Here is an 18683-nt window from a genome sequence, read left to right on the forward strand (position 1 = left end):
GCTCTCAGCTCTGGACCTCAGTGTCCCTAAAAGCTTCCCTAAACAGGGCTGCCTTCAGATGTCTTCTAAAAGTCTGGTAGTTGTTGTTCTCTTTGACATCTGGTGGGAGGGCGTTCCACAGGACGGGCGCCACCACCAAGAAGGCCCTCTGCCTGGTTCCCTGTAACCTCACTTCTTGCAGGGAGGGAACCGCCAGAAGGCCCTCGGCACTGGACCTCAGCGTCCGGGTAGAATGATGGGGGTGGAGACGCTCCTTCAGGTATACTGGACTGAGGCCGTTTAGGGCTTTAAAGGTCAGCACCAACACTTTGAATTGTGCTTGGAAACGCCAAATTTCTTCCTTATCCATTCTGCGAACCTGTCTTGGAAAGAGAAGGGCCACAAATCCAGTGTTCAAGGACCGGCTTGCGTGCCAGGGGCCCCAGGTTTCCACCCTGGGCATCTTCAGGCAGGGCTGGGAGGAGTTCCTCCCTGGAACCCTTGAGAGTCACAGCCAGTCAGAGCAGGCAGTACTGAAGGAGTGTCTCCACCCCCATTGTTCAGCCTGGACTCTGAGGTCCAGCACTGAGGGCCTTCTGGCAGTTGCCTCCCTGCAAGAAGCGAAGTTACAGGGAACTAGGCAGAGGGCCTGCTCGGTGGTGGCACCCACCCTGTGGAACGCCCTCCCATCAGATGTCAAGGAAATAAACCACTACAGTGGTACCTCAGGTTAAGTACTTAATTCGTTCTGGAGGTCTGTTCTTAACCTGAAACTATTCTTAACCTGAAGCACCACTTTAGCTAATGGGGGCCTCCTGCTGCCGCCGTGCCGCCGGAGCACGATTTCTGTTCTCATCCTGAAGCAAAGTTCTTAACCCGAGGTACTATTTCTAGGTTAGCGGAGTCTGTAAACTGAAGCATATGTAACCTGAAGCGTATGTAACCCGAGGTACCAGTGTATCTGACTTTTAGAAGACATCTCAAGGCAGCCCTGTTTAGGGAAATTTTTAATGTTTGATGAATGAATTTATTATTACGGTCACAGACCAGTTCTGGCTCACTTACAATATCAGGAATATCATAAAACACGACCGGGATACATCGAATTGCAACTCGGTATAACAGGGACAATACAGATGTAGCAGCAGTTAAAAATATGTATGATAATTCTTAATCACTAAAATATAACCCAAAATTGTCATTTAAAACTTTAATCATTTTGGTAGTACAGCTTGTTCCCCAAGTTTTATGGCAGAATTTGGCCACCCTTAGCTTGATCTCTGGGTCCTTGTCCTCTACCAGGAGTTTTAGACATTGAAGTCCGGACCCATTTGGAGACTTTTGTATAACAGGGGTGATAAATACCGAAATGTCTGATGTTTTATCGTGTTTTTAATATTCTGTTGGGAGCAGCCCAGAGTGGCTGGGGAGGCCTGGCCAGATGAATGGGGTAAAAGTAATAAATTATTATTATTATTATTATTATTATTATTATTATTATTATTAGGAGCCACCTTTTCTTGGGGGTTCCCCAGCCGGTTCCTTCCACCATTCCTCTGCCTCCAATCAGTCCATGACAAGTAAGCCCACTTAATTTTGACTGAGTGATCTGAAGATTGGTCTATTTCCCATTTAGAGTCTAGCAATTAAAAAGCTGCAGTACCAATTCAATGCACACTATTTGCTGGTACTCCCAGTGAGAAATACATTCTGCGCCCATATAATAGGAGCAGCTGTTACCGTATTTTTCTCCCTATAGGACGCACTTTTTCCCTTCCAAAAATGAAGGGGAAATGTGTGTGCGTCCTATGGAGCGAATGCAGGCTTTCGCTGAAGCCTGCAGAGCGAGAGGGGTCGGTGCGCACTGACCCCTCTCGCTCTCCAGGCTTTAGGAAGCTCTGCGCAACCCTCGGGAGACCCGCTCCGAGGGTTGCGCAGAGCTGCCTGCAGTCCCTGGCTCAGCGCAGCTCTGCGCGGCCACCGGGAGCTGGGGGCGAAGCTCCGCCCCGCTCCCGGTGGCCGCGCAGAGCTGCCTGCAGTCCCGGGATCAGCGCACTTCTCCCCATCGCTAGCCCCACAAGCTCGGGGGACAGCGGGGAGGCAGAGCGTGCCTTCCCACTGTTCCCTGACCTGGTTCTTCCAGCCCCGCACCTGGGGGGGGGGAAATAATTTTTTTTTCTTTATTTCCCCCCAAAAAAACTAGGTGCGTCCTATGGGCCGGAGCGCTCTATGGGGCGCAAAATACGGTAAGTTGTGGGCGAACATATCAGACGACACAGCGATTCTTCAAACAGCTCTTGTTTATTCAGAGGCCAGAATAGAACTGAACTGCGGAGCTCAGTCAGCCTGCTTATATAGAGATCCAGAACATTGTAACTGTAGCAACATTCTAAAACTATCCAATCACTGAACGTCACTTTCGATCCTTCATTTGCATACAAACTATCCAATCACTGAACGTCACTTTTGATCCTTCATTTGCATACAAACTATCCAATCACTGAACGTCACTTTCGATCTTTCATTTGCATAACTATCTACAGTATCCCCCTGCTGGCCCAGAGGGAGAACTTCAGTACATAACAGCAGCAATCTGCATTACCATATAACAGACAGAGCTCTATTCATCATCTATCTAACTTACAGTAAGTCCTGGGAATGCAGTGTGGAGCCCTTCTGGAAGTTTTGGACTACAACTCCCATCAGCCACTGCCAGCATTAAAAATGGTCATGGGAAGATGGGAGTTGTGGTCCAAAATATATGCAGGAGGCTGGATTGTAGGAACAGTAGGAATACTTTTACGTCATAAGATTTATACACTGGTTCTCCAAAAAAAACCCTCAGTGGTTTACAAAAAAAGATGAGACAACGAGGAAAGTTAACAACCATGTAAGACTTTTGCAAAAGTTAGAACAAAAATAGACTAAAGACAGATAAAAAAACTCGCACCAGCTTTCTAAACATCTGGGTAAGCTGGTCGAAACAGAAATGTTTTTAACAGGCACTGAAAAGAGGACGGTGAAGGCGCCTGCTTGGTGTCAATATGGGATGCTGGTTAGACCAGTTCTCCGGAAGAGGAAAAATGCCTTCTGCTGATCCTGTTCTCCACCAGTCTGAACCGCAACCTGGGGATACTGGACTCGCGTGGTCCAGTGTCCAGAACCCGCTTGGTGAGTCCCTGCGCTGCGCTGCTAACCGGAATGGTGCGGTGCGGGGACTCTCTTCTGTGGCATCAGAAATCACACCTGCACATGTGCTGACCCGCACAGACGCCGGAAATTGCGGGTGCATGCGCTCAGGCACGCTCATTATCTGGCCCACAGAGGGGGCTCTGCAGGACTGATCCAGCCCAGGAAAGGTAAACCTGTTGGAAACACGCCCGGGAAGGCCACCAACTTCTGAAGACTCTGGGGTGTCTCTCTGGTGCTCACTCTCTGGCTATAAATCTCCCTCAGTCCAGAGAGACCGGTGATAAGCGACCCCCTCTCTCCTGAGAGGAGCACACTTGTCTTCTGGCATATCATTGCAGAAGAAAGATTCAGTAGCTCTAAAACTATTTTACAGTCTGTGTATAGAGAATCCATCAGCACATCTGTGCTCTTTGAGCACCAGTACACAACAGCAACACTTTCAGAAGTGAAACTAACTTCCAACAGTACTCAGACTTCCTGTCTCACGCTCACTCAGACACTCACATGATGTACACAAAACAGAGTGCTACTGCTGGAGCAGCACAGATGGATAAAAATCCTAACACCAACCCCTGTGCCAGACCATTTGTCTATCCAGCTCAGCATTTTATTTTAAAAATCTGATTTAAATTTTTAAAAAATCAGATTTAAATAAATAAAATCAGATTTAAATTTAAAAATCTGATGATTATGATGATGATGATTTTTATCCATCCTGTTCTCTACCACTGAACCATGCCAATTGCCCCCCGCCACACAACGGTCTTTATCTCATTCAGATCCAGCCCTCTAAGCATTTGATCAGCGACATTTGTAAGTCCTTTGCTGCTGAGGTTCTACTCAAGTTTTTAATGAAGCCGAAGGCTCAATTGCAAGGAATCTCGGACTGGACTGCCACATCCTCCTAACATTTGCAGAGGCCAAAACCAGCTTGGAAGAGGAGCTGTGAGCCAGATGTCCTTTATCGAGCGCATTTCATCTCGAGACTTACATTTTGCAACATCTCGGTATCAGGTTTCAGAACATCAACAAGTGCAATCTTTTGGGAACACGCTGACCTGTGATGGTATAAATATGTACCATCACAGTCCCTGAAGCTGAGAAACAAAAATTCTCCGCTGAAGGGAAGTAACAGATGCTCAGAAACATGCCAAGGAGGTGGATGGGAGCCTTGGGCTTGATTCCTTGGCACACTTTCCTAGGAGTAGGTACCCACTGAACACAGTGGGGCTTACTTCAGAGTAAACAGGCCCAAGACTGCAGTGGAGATATAGAACATAGCCATTGTGACTAGCAGCCATTGATCTCCATCTCCTCCTAATTTTTTAAACCATCTAGGTTGGCAGCTGCAGCTGCCTCCTGCACAAGTGAGTTCCACAGTTTAACAAGGCCCTGTGTGAAAAAGTCCTTCCTTTTATCTGTCCTGAATAATAATAATAATAATAATAATAATAATAATAATAATAATTTATTATTTGTACCCCGCCCATCTGGCTGGGTTTCCCCAGCCACTCTGGGCAGCTTCCACAGAGACCAAAAATACACTAAAATGTCACACATTAAAAACTTCCCTGAACAGGGCTGCCTTAAGATGTCTTCTGAATGTCAGGTAGTTGTTTATTTCCTTGACATCTGATGGGAGGGCGTTCCACAGGGCGGGCGCCACTACCGAGAAGGCCCTCTGCCTGGTTCCCTGTAGCTTTACTTCTCGCAATGTGGGAACCGCCAGAAGGCCCTCAGCGCTGGACCTCAGCGTCCGGGCAGAACGATGGGGGTGGAGACACTCCTTCAGGTATACTGGGCTGAGGACATTTAGGGCTTTAAAGGTCAACACCAACACTTTGAATTGTGCTCGGAAACATACTGGGAGCCAATGTAGGTCTTTCAAGACCGGTGTTATGTGGTCTCGGCAGCCGCCCCCAGTCACCAGTCTAGCTGCCGCATTCTGGATTAGTTGTAGTTTCCGGGTCACCTTCAAAGGTAGCCCCACGTAGAGCACATTGCAGTAGTCCAAGCGGGAGATAACTAGAGCATGCACCACTCTGGCAAGACAGTCCTCGGGCAGGTAGGGTCTCAGCCTGCGTACCAGATGGAGCTGGTAGACAGCCGCCCTGGACACAGAATTGACCTGTGCCTCCATGGACAAAATGACTCCCAGGCTGTGCACCTGGTCCTTCAGGGGCACAGTTACCCCATTCAGGACCAGGGAGTCCTCCACACCAGCCCGCTCCCTTTCCCCAAAAAACAGTACTTCTGTCTTGTCAGTAATCTGCCAACCTCCAGCTTCATTGCATGTCCTCGAGTTCTAGTGTTATGGAAGGAAGAAAACCCTGTCCACTTTCTACCCGCCACGTATAATTTCAGACGCTTTTCTATCATGCCACCCATTTACACACTTTCCCCTCCAAACTAAAAAAAAATATCCCAAATGCTGCAACCTTTCATCACAGGGGAGCCACCAGTTGAAAAACCTGCCTTCCGAAAAACCTGTTTTGTTGTAAACACGCAGAGCCGGAGAAAACATGCTGTTAAAAACAAGAGAGCGTTTTGCCTGGATTCCCGTGAATCTTACCCAGTGACATTGTAGTTCAGAAACAAGCCTTTCACCCACTGCTTCCTAAAACTCTAGTAAATAAGCAAAGCTGTGGAACCACACCCTAAAGCTCTGTTTGCTTTCCAGTAAGAGTGTGCTAAGCTTCATATACATTTTAGATCCCAGTCCTGAGCAGGAACCTGGTTAATCATTCCCTCTGACTTTGCTTGGCCAAGCCGCCTTATCAACATGAGGCCACAACATGGGAGACTTCCCAGGTATATGGTGGTACCTCTGGTTGAGAACAGGATCCGTTCCGGAGGCACGTTCGCAACATGAAAAGAATGCAACCCGCAGTGGCGCGTCTGCACATGCGTGGGTTGCGATTCACGGCCTCTGCGCATGCTCGTGATGTCATTTTGCGCTTCTGCGCATGCACGAGCGGCGAAACCCGGAAGTAACCCTTTCCGGTACTTCCGGGTTGCCACGGGACGTGACCTGAAAGAACGTAACATGAAGCAGATGTAACATGAGGTATGACTGTGCTAGCGTAAATTATTTTTTTATTTAAATAGTCCTATTTAAAAAGAAGAAAAGATAGAGCCCTGCATTTGGTGGCTTTCTGATACAGTCATACCTCGGGTTACAGTTGCTTCAGGTTGAGTGTTTTCAAGTTGCGCTTCGTGGTAACCTGGAAGTACAGTGGTACCTCGGGTTACATATGCTTCAGGTTACATACGCTTCAGGTTACAGACTCCGCTAACCCAGAAATTGTATCTCGGGTTAAGAACTTTGCTTCAGGATGAGAACAGAAATCGTGCTCCGGCGGTGCGGCAGCAGCAGGAGCTAAAGTGGTGCTTCAGGTTAAGAACAGTTTCAGGTTAAGAACGGACCTCCGGAACGAATTAAGTACGTAACCAGAGGTACCACTGTAATGGAACGCATTACTTCCAGGTTCTGCCGCTTGCGCATGCGCAGACGCTCAAAATGACTTCACATGCATGCGCAGAAGCAGTGAATCGCAACCAGCACACACGCAAACGTGGGTTGCGTTCTCTTCAGGATGCGAACAGGGCTCCAGAACGGATCCCGTTCGCATCCGGATGTACCACTGTACAGTGGTACCTCGGAAGTCAAACGGAATCCGATCCTGAAGTCCGTTCGACTTCCAAAATGTTCGGAAACCAAGGCGTGGCTTCTGATTGGCTGCAGGAAGCTCCAGCAGCCAATCGGAAGCCGCAGAAGCCACATCAGACATTTGGGTCCCAAAGAACGTTCACAAACCGGAACACTCACTTCCAGGTTTGCGGCATTCGGTAGTCAAAATGTTCGACTTGCAAGGTGTTTGGGATCTAAGGCACGACTGTATGTAAAGGCCGGCATTAGAAACTCAGATACAGTGGTGCCTCGCAAGACGAAATTAATTCGTTCCGCAAGTTTTTCCTTCTTGCGAGTTTTTAGTCTTGCGAGGCACGGTTTCCCATAGGAATGCATTGAAAATCAATCAATGCGTTCCTGCAAGGGAAGGGGCAGCGGGGAGAATCGCTTCTCGCCGTTGCCGCCCCTTGGTTCAAAAGGGGTCCGGGGACAGAGGGGAAGGCGTGTGCGCGCCTTCCCCTCTGTCCCCTTCTTTTGAAGCAAGGGGCGGAGGGGAGAAGATCGCTTCTCCCCGTTGCCGCCCCTTGGTTCAAAAGGGGTCCGGGGACAGAGGAGAAGGCGCACGCGCGCCTTCCCCTCTGTCCCCGGAGATTGCGGGGCTGGCAACGGGGAGAAGCGATCTTCTCCCCGCCGCCCCTTGCTTCAAAAGAGGTCCGGGGTGCAGGGGCAAGCGTCGTTTTGCGAAGCAAGCCCATAGGGAAATTCATCTTGCGAGTTTTTCGTCTCGCGAGGCATTCGTCTTGCGGGGCACCACTGTATGTAAGCTAAGTGTCAAATGGTTCCTAAAACCAGGGTTACAGTCACCAAAATGGAATGTCCACTTGCCACTTTGCAGCCAGAGTGCTCGAAAGGTGTATTTTTCAACCTGGCTTTCTGGTTTCTGAAATTCACTCCGATTGTGCAGATAAAATATGATGGGTAGAATTCTACAGGATGTGCTGCTAGTGTGTGGAAATAGTCAAGATCCAAGAATCTCCAGGCATGCGACTACAGATGGTGGAGACATCAGGTGCCCCTGGGACATCTTCACTTAGTCACAACCAGCCGATAGCCAGCTGCAAAATGGGCCTGGTGAATTTCAAACACTGGTAAAGACCTGAAGAACTCTGCACCTGATTAACTGGCAAGCCAGCTGCCTGTCCTTCTAAAGACCTGGTAGATTGCAGGAATGCCCTGATAAGTCTTGTTGGTGGCAGCACAGTGATAAAGACCATTGCATGACAGTGACCCACCAAAAAGCATTTTCTGCTGTTGCGCCTGTTGTGTTCCATAGGACACACCATCAGTGACGCAACGAACTACATTTTTGGTCCCATGGAAATGATGTGCTCTTCTTCTCCTCCTCCTTCTTCTTCTCTTTCTTCAGCGATCACTCCTAGTCAAGTAAGATTGTCTTCCATAAACACAATCTTAACAGTTACAGATAGGTAGCCGTGTTGGTCTGCCATAGTCAAAATAAAAAAATTCCTTCCAGTAGTTATCTGAAGAAGTGTGCATGCACACAAAAGCTCGTACCAAGAACTAACTTAGTTGGTCTTTAAGGTGCTACTGGAAGGAATTTTTTTTATTTTGACAATCTTAACAATGAGTCCATAAGCAACTGTGAAGGCCAATTCTGGATCCACACATCCTTCCACAGGGGGGGACATAGGTTTCCAGGCGTGAGCTGATCATGGTGAGGATTTGCCAAGCATGTCTTCCTCTTAGCACATTTCTCCCTTGTGTTCTGAGTTCGAGTGTCTTCAAAGTCCATGACACCTTTGGTAAAGGTTGTTCTCCAACTGGAGCGCTCGCAGGCCAGTGTTTCCCAGTTGTCTGTGTTTATACAGTGGTACCTCTGGTTGCGAACGGGATCCATTCCAGAGCACCGTTCGCAACCAGAGCAGAACGCAACTCGTGTCTACACGTCTGCTACACGTCTGCACACTTCTGAGCATGTGCGTGACGTCATTTTGAGCGTCTGCGCATGCGCAAGTGGAGAAACCTGGAAGTAACCCTTCCGGTACTTCCAGGTTGCTGCAGGACGCAACCTAAAAATGCTCAACCTGAAGCAAACAAACACGAGGTATGACTGTACTACATTTTTTTTAGATTTGCCTTGAGAGAGTCTTTAAATCTCTTTTGTTGACCACCAGGATTACGCTTTCCATTTTTAAGTTTGGAATAGAGTAGTTGCTTTGGAAGACAATAATCAGGCATCCGCACAACATGACCAGTCCAATGAAGTTGATGTTGAAGCATCATCGCTTCAACACTGGAGATCTTGGCTTCTTCCAGTACACTGGCATGAGTTCACCTGTCTTCCCAAGTGATGTGTAAAAATTTTTGGAGAGCCCACTCACGGTGACAAGGTGATGATCCAGTGAGTGAGAACTGATGTGCCATCACTGAGCTATCACTCCCTGCAATGCAGGAATGTCAACTGAATCTCAACCTTTCTGAGCTATATCAGACAGGAACAGGCTATGAGCAGGGCAGGTCCAGAGGGTTCTTGCCAAACTTCCAGTCAGTTCTCTAGGGCTCCTGCCCTCCCACCGCCAGGGCTTCTGAGCGCTTTCATCCGAGTACATAAAGGCAAAGGGATCATAGAATCATAGAGTTGGAAGAGACCACAAGGGCCATCGAGTCCAACTCCCTGCCAAGCAGGAAACACCATCAGAGCACTCCTGACATAGGGTTGTCAAGCCTCTGCTTAAAGACCTCCAAAGTAGGAGACTCCACCACACTCCTTGGCAGCAAATTCCACTGTCGAACAGCTCTTACTGTCAGGAGGTTCTTCCTAATGTTTAGGTGGAATCTTCTTTCTTGTAGTTTGGATCCATTGCTCCGTGTCCGCTTCTCTGGAGCAGCAGAAAACAACCTTTCTCCCTCCTCTATGTGACATCCTTTTATATATTTGAACATGGCTATCATATCACCCCTTAACCTCCTCTTCTCCAGGCTAAACATGCCCAGCTCCCTTAGCCGTTCCTCATAAGGCATCGTTTCCAGGCCTTTGACCATTTTGGTTGCCCTCCTCTGGACACGTTCCAGTTTGTCAGTGTCGTTCTTGAACTGTACAAGAAGGATCTCGCACCTTCTCCCAGTACAAGCAGCAAGAACTTCCCCAGCCAGCACTGACCAGCGGAAGTGCACCAAGAGTATTTGGGTTAAAAAGCTTATGCAGCCATGAGAGGAACAGCGGGCAGAGCCAGATGACCGGGCCCTTCAACCTCTGATTAATGCAGAACAAGGCACCCAGTTGTTATTTTTAAATAGTTGCTTGCCAGGAACAAGATGGCTTGCGAGGCACAGAATCATCTCATCACAGGCTTTCAAGATCACCCAGCCAACACTTCCTGTAGGGAAGAAACTGCTCCCACTTGCCAGATGGGGGCCTAGATCAGTGCTGGTGAACCTGCAGCCCACTGGGTGCAGCTGAACTACAACTCCCACCAGCCCTGGCTATGCAGGCTGGGGCTGGTGGGACTTATAGTTCTGTAGCGCCTGGAGGGTCAGAGGTTATCCACCCTGGCCTAGGTAACCAGCAGAGTTGTTGCAATAATAGCGGACCTAGGTTTGCATGCCATAGGATTTTGACACTTGAGGTGTATGCTTTTTTAAGACCTGCATTATTTTTGCAATTTTAAGTTGTTTAATCTGTTTCTCAGCATTGTGTACTATTGTGTTTCAATATTCATGCTGTGTTTTAATTGCACACCGCCCTGGGGCCTTAGGGTGAAGGGCGGGTTAATAAGCAGTAATAGTAATGTTGCGGGCATCTCTGTCTCGAAAGACAATGGAGGGCGCCTCCAGGGGTGAAGTCAAACTGCTGCATTTGCAGCACTAAAGTCAGCTTCCTGGGGCGCATGCCTGGGCTGTGTTTTTGGAGGTTCAGGGCTGCCCAGACGACAAGATCCTCTCTCAGCCTCACTGATGTGGTCCAAAGGAAAGCAGATTAAGAAGTTTGGCTGCAGCTGGGCTGCAGGCGTTGCCAGAAGGAGGCATACAGTGGTACCTCAGGTTAAGAACTTAATTCGTTCTGTAGGTCCGTTCTTAAACTGAAACTGTTCTTAACCTGAAGCACCACTTTAGCTAATTGGGCTTCCTGCTGCTGCCACCACGCCGCCGCTGCACTATTTCTGTTCTCATCCTGAGGTAAAGTTCTTAACCCAAGGTACTATTTCTGGGTTAGCGGAGTCTGTAACCTGAAGCATCTGTACCACTGTACAAGGGGCCATCCAACTGTCTTAGGGAAACTGCTTCAGATTTGGATAGTGTTTACTCCCTAGTATTTTCTTCTCCTGATTATGTCCTGCAAGGCAGCACAGGTTTAGGATCAGAGTTGTCCTTCTCCTAGATGACTACCTTCCCAGGTTGAAGAACCCAACAACAACAATGACTGAGAGCGGCCACCGAGACCATATAACACCGGTCCTGAAAGACTTACATTGGCTCCCAGTAGGTTTCCAAGCCCAATTCAAAGTGCTGGTGCCAACCTTGAAAGCCCTAAACGGCCTCGGTCCTGTATACCTGAAGGAGTGTCTCCACCCCCATCGTTCTGCCTGGACACTGAGGTCCAGCTCCGAGGGCCTTCTGGTGGTTCCCTTGCTGCGAGAAGCCAAGTTACAAGGAACCAGGCAGAGGGCCTTCTCAGTGGTGGTGCCTCACATTAGATGTCAAGGAAATAAACAACCATCTGACGTTTAGAAGACATCTGAAGGCAGCCCTGTTTAGGGAAGTTTTGAATGACGGATGTTTTAATGTACTTTTAATCTTTTGTTGGAAGCTGCCCAGAGTGGCTGGGGAAACCCAGCTAGATGGGCGGGGTATAAATAATAAATTATTATTATTATTATTATTATTATTATTATTATTATTATTATTATGATAGTTCTTGCTTTGAAGAAATCCACTCCATATGCCCATACAAAACACATAACTTCCCCAAAGAATCTTGGGAGCTGTGGCTTCCCTCGAGTTAGAATTCTCAGCTCTCTTAACAAACTACAGTACCCAGGATTCCTTGGGGGAAGCCCTGTGCTTGAAAGGTAGCAATGTTTCTGAAGCCCAGTTGCTGGAATATTCAGGAGGGGAGAGGGCTCTTGTGCACAAATCCTGCTTGCAGATTACCCACAGGCTGGCCACTGTTGAGAACCGGATGCTAGACTTGATGAGCCATTGGCCTGATCCAGCAGCCCATTCTTACGTTCTTTGATGTGTGCTGAAGATGCTTTAAATGCATGCTGTGGATCTGCTCTTAGTCCCTGGAACTGCCAGCTGAAAGGTTCAGGTCAGAGGCAGCAGGGAAGACATTTCTGTATGCTCGAAATCCAGGAGAGCTGCTGCCAGCCAGAGCATGGTATACTGAGCCCAACAGAGTAATGGTCTGTCTTAACAGCAGGCAGCTTTGTACCTTCAGCTGAAGCTGAGGAAATCGCTCAGCTCTCGTCCCTGGACTTGAAGGCAAGCCAATGTTTGTTGTTGTTTAGTCTTTTAGTCGTGTCCGACTCTTCGTGACCCCCTGGACCAGAGCACGCCAGGCACTCCTGTCTTCCACTGCCTCCCGCAGTTTGGTCAGACTCATGCTGGTAGCTTCGAGAACACTGTCCAACCATCTCGTCCTCTGTCATCCCCTTCTCCTTGTGCCCTCCATCTTTCCCAACATCAGGGTCTTTTCCAGGGAGTCTTCTCTTCTCATGAGGTGGCCAAAGTATTGGAGCCTCAGCTTCAGGATCTGTCCTTCCAGTGAGCACTCAGGGCTGATTTCCTTCAGAATGGAGAGGTTTGATCTTCTTGCTGTCCATGGGACTCTCAAGAGTCTCCTTCAGCACCATAATTCAAAAGCATCAATTCTTTGGCGATCAATGTTTATGGGCTCTTAAAAACCTGGGGCACAGCCCCTTATCACAGATTTGCACCGATTAATTTATACAAACAGAGGCAAATGTAGGGTTTTTTCCGAGCGAATTCAGAGCAGAAGGTAGCTGGGATCTCATTAGCAGTGCACTTCACAGTATGCCAGGGATCCCTGTAAGAAAAGTTTTTTAAAACATTCTTTTTTGGAGGGTTGGGTGGGGTGATTAAAGGCTCAGGATAAAAGACACAGAGCACAGTCCCACTGGGCTATGCCAGCTCCAAGAGTATAACTTAGGCTTCAGAAAGTTTAAGTGCATTCTCCCCCAAGTCTTATTTAAAGCCACATTTTGGAACATCATGGTGCCATCTTCAAACCAAAGCAGCTGAAATCAGTGTGCCTTTCTATTGGGTAAACCCAAGAAGGATTGTGGTCCACAAACATATATTTAGAACCAAGCACCACCGAAACCAAGGAGACTGGAATCCAGCCTCAAAATGTGTTTACTCAGAAGCAAATGCCGCTGGTTCCCATGGGGCTGACTTTTCAGTTAAGTACATCTTGAATGCGCAGCCTAAAGCATACACAATTTCCTTTGGATTAAGCCCCCCAAAGCCCTTACACGGATTTTTCAAAACATCTTATATACGCCACTCAATTCAGACAATGCTGAAACACTTCTCGAGGGGATAACTTAATTCACCTGCTTAATTTTATTCCAAAAACCCTTAATTTTATTAGAGAGCCTCAAAGTGGCACCTGCATCAAGATAACATATTCTTCATGTTCAATCTGTGAATTAATCAACTACAAGCAGATGGCTAGCATATTAAAGGGTGTTTAATGAGCTGCCCTTCTTTCTTCAGTGAAAGATATCAGGACTGGGACCTAAATATCATTTAACATAAATTAATTACCTCTTTCCGCGCTTAAACCCTTATGTTCGCACAGCTTTATACAAGACGGCCATTGCTTCCTCCCAAATGGAAGCTGCCTGCAGAACCTAAAATATTTCTTCATACAGAATGCTGGAATTCAATTTAACACGACTGAGGGCGGACTTCATAATTTAGGACTACATTTACCTACGAGTAAGCCTATTGGGATGCAAGTGGCGCTGTGGGTTAAACCACAGAGCCTAGGACTTGCCGATCAGAAGGTCGGCAGTTCGAATCCCCGCGACAGGGTGAGCTCCCGTTGCTCGGTCCCTGCTCCTGCCAACCTAGCAGTTCGAAAGCACATCAAAGTGCAAGTAGATAAATAGGTACTGCTCTGGCGGGAAGGTAAATGGCGTTTCCGTGTGCTGCTCTGGTTTGCCAGAAGCGGCTTAGTCATGCTGGCCACATGACCCGGAAGCTGTATGCCGGCTCCCTCAGCCAATAAAGCGAGATGAGCACCGCAACCCCAGAGTCAGTCACAACTGGACCTAATGGTCAGGGGTCCCTTTACCTTTAAGCCTCAGAGAGCTGCCAGGGGAGAGAGGATTTACTTCTGAGTCGGATTGGGCTTCAAGTGTCAGACTTTGGTTTTTAAACTCCGGTGGTTTACTTCCTCATGTACTGCATAAACTATGGAACTCACTTCGGCAGGAGACAGTGATGGCTGCCAAGATGGATGACTTTAAAAGAGGAGCAGACAGATTCATGGAGGATGAGGTTCTCAGCGGCTGCTAGTCATGATGGCTCTGCCCTGTCTCCACAGTCGGAGGCAGCAAAGCTTCTGAATACCAGTTGCTGGAAGCCACAGGAGGGAAGAGGGGTCTTGGGTTCGAGTTCTGCTTGTAGGTTTCCTACAGGGGCACCTGGTTAGCCACTGTGAGAACAGGATACTGGACCAGGCGGGCCGTTGGCCGGACCCAGCAGGTTCTTCAGATGTTCTTTCTACTCTTATGGTGTCTAACTTTGCTCTCAAAACAAGAGTTTTGCACTGCTGTGTTTTTTTAAAAACAAATACAGTGGTACCTCTGGTTACAGACGCTTCAGGTTACAGACTCCGCTAACCCAGAAATAGTACCTCGGGTTAAGAACTTTGCTTCAGGATAAGAACAGAAATCGTGCTCCAGTGGCGCGGCAGCAGCAGGAGGCCCCATTAGCTAAAGTGGTGCTTCAGGTTAAGAACAGTTTCAGGTTAAGAATAGACCTCTGGAACGAATTAAGTACTTAACCCGAGGTACCACTGTATATGCCCCGCTTTTTCCTTGCAGGCAAACCCAACCAACTTAATAACAAAGGTAAACAATGTATTTAACACCCAGAACAAATGCTACAGCAACCTTACATATAAAGAAATTATTTCACCTTTTGATACTCAAGTTCTGTTGTGTGTTGCATTTAAAAAATAAAATAAAAGTAGTGCTGTTGGTATACCATTCCTGTTCTAAAAACAAAAGCCACACTCCCAAAGTTCTCCAAGAACTCTAAAAACACCAAGCGTTTATAGGATTGAAAGTGCATACGTCAACACAAACAAACTTTCTATGGCTGAATCCTTATAAAGCTAGTTGCTTGTGGAAAAGATGGGACCAGTGACAGCCGGCGCCCCATAGGCCTGGGGTGGGGGAGGCAAGGCGGCCCAGCAGTAGGTGGCACTAGAGAGCCAAGTAATTCTAATTTTATCCCCATCCTCCTCCTCTGTAAGGGCAACATTGAGATGGAGGAAGAGGCGTTTGACAGCTTGTGCGACTCCCTGAACTGGTTGTAAACAAGGAGACAGAGGTGGCGAGTTGAGGCTGGTGGGGCGATGCCCCCTTCTTCTGAATGGGCCAGCCTCCACTGAGATCTATAGGCTATGAGAAATTAGATCGGAAAGCCAGTTTGAGTAGAAAGCAGGGCTGGGGAGACTTAAGAGAGGTCATGTGGCATAGAAATCCATGCAGATGGGGAGACTGGTCTTACACACTGCTGGTTGTCAGAAAGAGAGGGAGAAGAATAACATGAGAACCACGGTGGTTTTACTGATTAGTGTCCCCGACTACTGGGGCCTGGAAGCCCAGGGTTCAAATGCACACACTTGGCCGTGAGCTCAGTGGGTGACCCTCGGACCTGCCACAGACACCCGGTCTACCTCACAAAGTTGTTGTGAGGATTACATGAAGAGAGAACCATGGACGCCGCTTGGAGAAACAGGTGGGCTGTAACTGAATCCCCCAAAGTAAACCACCGCCCCCAGCTGGCTCCGCTACAGAAACGTCAACAATCAGAAGTGTTGGGTTGAAATAGCTACTCATCAAAAAGAAAACTTCCCGTTTCCCATGGAACTTCTCAAACGTCTCCAAGGAGCGCGGCGCGTTTCCAAGTTTGGGCTAAAGAGGGGCAGCCTCGTTTGGGGACCTGTCTGCTTCTTTCTTTCTTTTTTGCCCAGTCCTGCCGAGATCTCTCTCTCTAGGGCCGCTCTCGCCCCACCTGCCCCCCCCCCCCGGGCCAGGAAGGTCTCTTCCTCCTCCTCCTCCCGGCCGCGCGCCCCCTTACTCACCTGCGTCCGGCGCGCAACAGGAGCGCACGGGCGGAGGCGCAGCTCCAGGAAGCGCGGCGCTTTCCCAGCGCGGCTGCTTCCTCTTCTCGTCCCATCCGGCCCCGGAGAGCCCTCCCTCGGCAGTACCTCCACCTGGCTTCCTTTCCCCAGAGACTCCTCCTTCTCCTTCTCCTCCTCCTCCCTCCTGCTCAGTCCCAGCCTCGCCGGCCTTTGCTGTTTGCGCGTCTCCCTGGAGATGGCCCCCAAACGTCGCCCGGCACCTGGGCGCTCCTTCCGCGGCGCCGCCTGCTTCCCTTCCCAGCCGCACCTGGCGCAGGTGCGCACGGAACGGAGAGCCCAGCCAAGACGGGGGTAGCGATTCTTTCCACATTTCTTGGACGAGTCAAGTGCGGGGCGAAGGCAGGAGGAGACAATGGTTGCTTATTTGTTGTTTTCTTTTTCTTTTTCCCATGCCTCCAAGTTGATCAAAGTGGCACACATAACTCCACCGTTTTATCCTCGCACAACAACCCTGAGAGGTAGCCTGTGATGGGCCGAAGGTCAGCCAGGGAGCTTAATGGCCGAGTGGGGATTTGAACCCTGGTCTATCAAGTTTTAAGGCAACGCTCTTGCTAGTACAGTGGTCCCTCAGGTTACATACGCTTCAGGTTACAGACTCTGCTAACCCAGAAATAGTGCTTCAGGTTAAGAACTTTGCTTCAGGATGAGAACAGAAATTGTGCTCCGGCGGCGCGGCAGCAGCGGGAGGCCCCATTGGCTAAAGTGGTGCTTCAGGTTAAGAACAGTTTCAGGTTAAGAACGGACCTCCGGAACGAATTAAGTACTTAACCTGAGGTACCACTGTATAGCCTACTGGCTGACTAAGGTGGCAAGGCACACAGCTGATCTTTGAGAACAATGTTGCACAAAAGGGGTCTGGTTGGAGCTGTGAGCTGACAAGGGGCCGCTCCACATGGTACATTTAAAGCTCATCCAATGCACATTGAAAGCATATGACTTACCCCCCAGACTCCTGGGAACGGTTCAGGATGTTGGGAATTGTAATTCTGTGTGGAACTACAGTTCCCAGGATTCCTTGGGAGAAAGCCATGTGTTTTAAATGTGGTTTAAACATATAGTACTAATTCTTTTTAACCACTGAAAAGCCTTGGATTTACAGATACTGCAATTCAGAATAATTTCTACAGGAGAAAGAGTGGGCTTGTTCAGTGAGTGAATAACAGGACAAGAAGTTCTTTGAACTGGGAGAGCCTTACAAAGTTCACACAGAAGCATAATAATGTTTAACTCGCCTGTGGAAACATCTCAGAGGCTATTAAGAAGAAAAAGGATAACAAGAAGATCGAAAGATGGGATTGGTGAACACTAAAAGCAGCAGAAATATGAGATGACTGGACCCTTCCTGAACTCGAAGCATGGGGACCTCCAGCAAAAATTTATAATTTGGCAAAATATTTGGACTTTATGATATGTATTGGTATAATTTGGAATAATTAATGTGATATGATTGGATTGTTAAATGGAAAACTCAATAAAAATATTTTTTTAAAAAAGAAGTTATTTGAACTGTGTTTGTTTGCAGTAGCATTCCTGTGAGATAAGTTTGAAGAGGACGCAGCTTTAATTTCGGAAATGCCATATATATGTGTGTATATATATATATATGTGTGTGTGTGTGTGTGTGTGTGTGTGTGTGTGTAAATGCCATATATATATGTAAAGAAGTGCTTTATTCTGTCCATTCTGAGCCTACCACAAATCAGCTTCTTTGGCTCCCCAACCCCACCCCTGCCCAGCCAGTTCCAGGGCTGTGTGAGAAGGCAAACAGTTTAGGAACAAAGGGAGCTGTTTTGTACCAAGTCAGACCATTATTACATCTTGCTCAGTAATTACTAGCACTGACTGGCAGCAGAGAAAGAAACCTGCTGACTGCCATTTACTGTACTTCCTCCTGCCTTTAGTTTTCTGTTGCTGATTACACTTTGCTCCTTCCCCTCTTCCTTTCTCCTGGTTTGATGTTTCACAGGAAGCCAGACTTGCTGTTCCAGTCCCACCCCCTCTACCCTGCCTTCTCAAGATACTCTTCTTGGGAAAGGCGTTATTGTAGACCTACCTCCTGGCACTTGGTGTCTAATAAAAACATCATCCAAGTGGGTTGCATCTCTGCATCGTATTTGAATGCCAAAGAATCCAAATCATTGCCAAAAGCAAGAATCCTAGTCCTCATTGTTTGGGAAGTGCTTAATCGTGGGGACATCTGAACTGATGTCCCAGTGAAATTTAAATGGATTTCATTGCTACTGGGACATCTTCGTTACTGGACAGCACTGAAGGGAGACAGCTTTGCTCTGGAGTGCGAGACAGCTTCCCAAGCAGAAGAACGTACAGCCTACTGAGTGTAACTTTGCTATTTCCCTTGTTCAACAGATTTGATCCCCAAATTTCTCCTCAAAATCCTCTCCGGTGATTTCTGAAGTAATGATTAGTGGAACCTCGGTTTTCAAATGTAGTCGG

General features: G+C 48.0%; 1 protein-coding gene across 1 annotated transcript in view; it reads right to left on the reverse strand.

Moving 5' to 3' along the window:
• TMEM184A (transmembrane protein 184A) overlaps nucleotides 1–16266 on the reverse strand; it is a 40455-nt gene extending 24189 nt beyond the window's left edge. The window contains exon 1 of the mRNA XM_082199829.1: nucleotides 16170–16266. The gene's annotated coding sequence lies outside the window, so the exon portion shown is untranslated. The remainder of the gene's footprint in view (nucleotides 1–16169) is intronic.
• Nucleotides 16267–18683: the final 2417 nt, after the last annotated feature.

The sequence above is a fragment of the Podarcis vaucheri genome, assembly GCF_965113315.1.
Source record: "Podarcis vaucheri genome assembly, chromosome: 14".
NCBI classification, from domain to species: Eukaryota; Metazoa; Chordata; class Lepidosauria; order Squamata; family Lacertidae; genus Podarcis; species Podarcis vaucheri.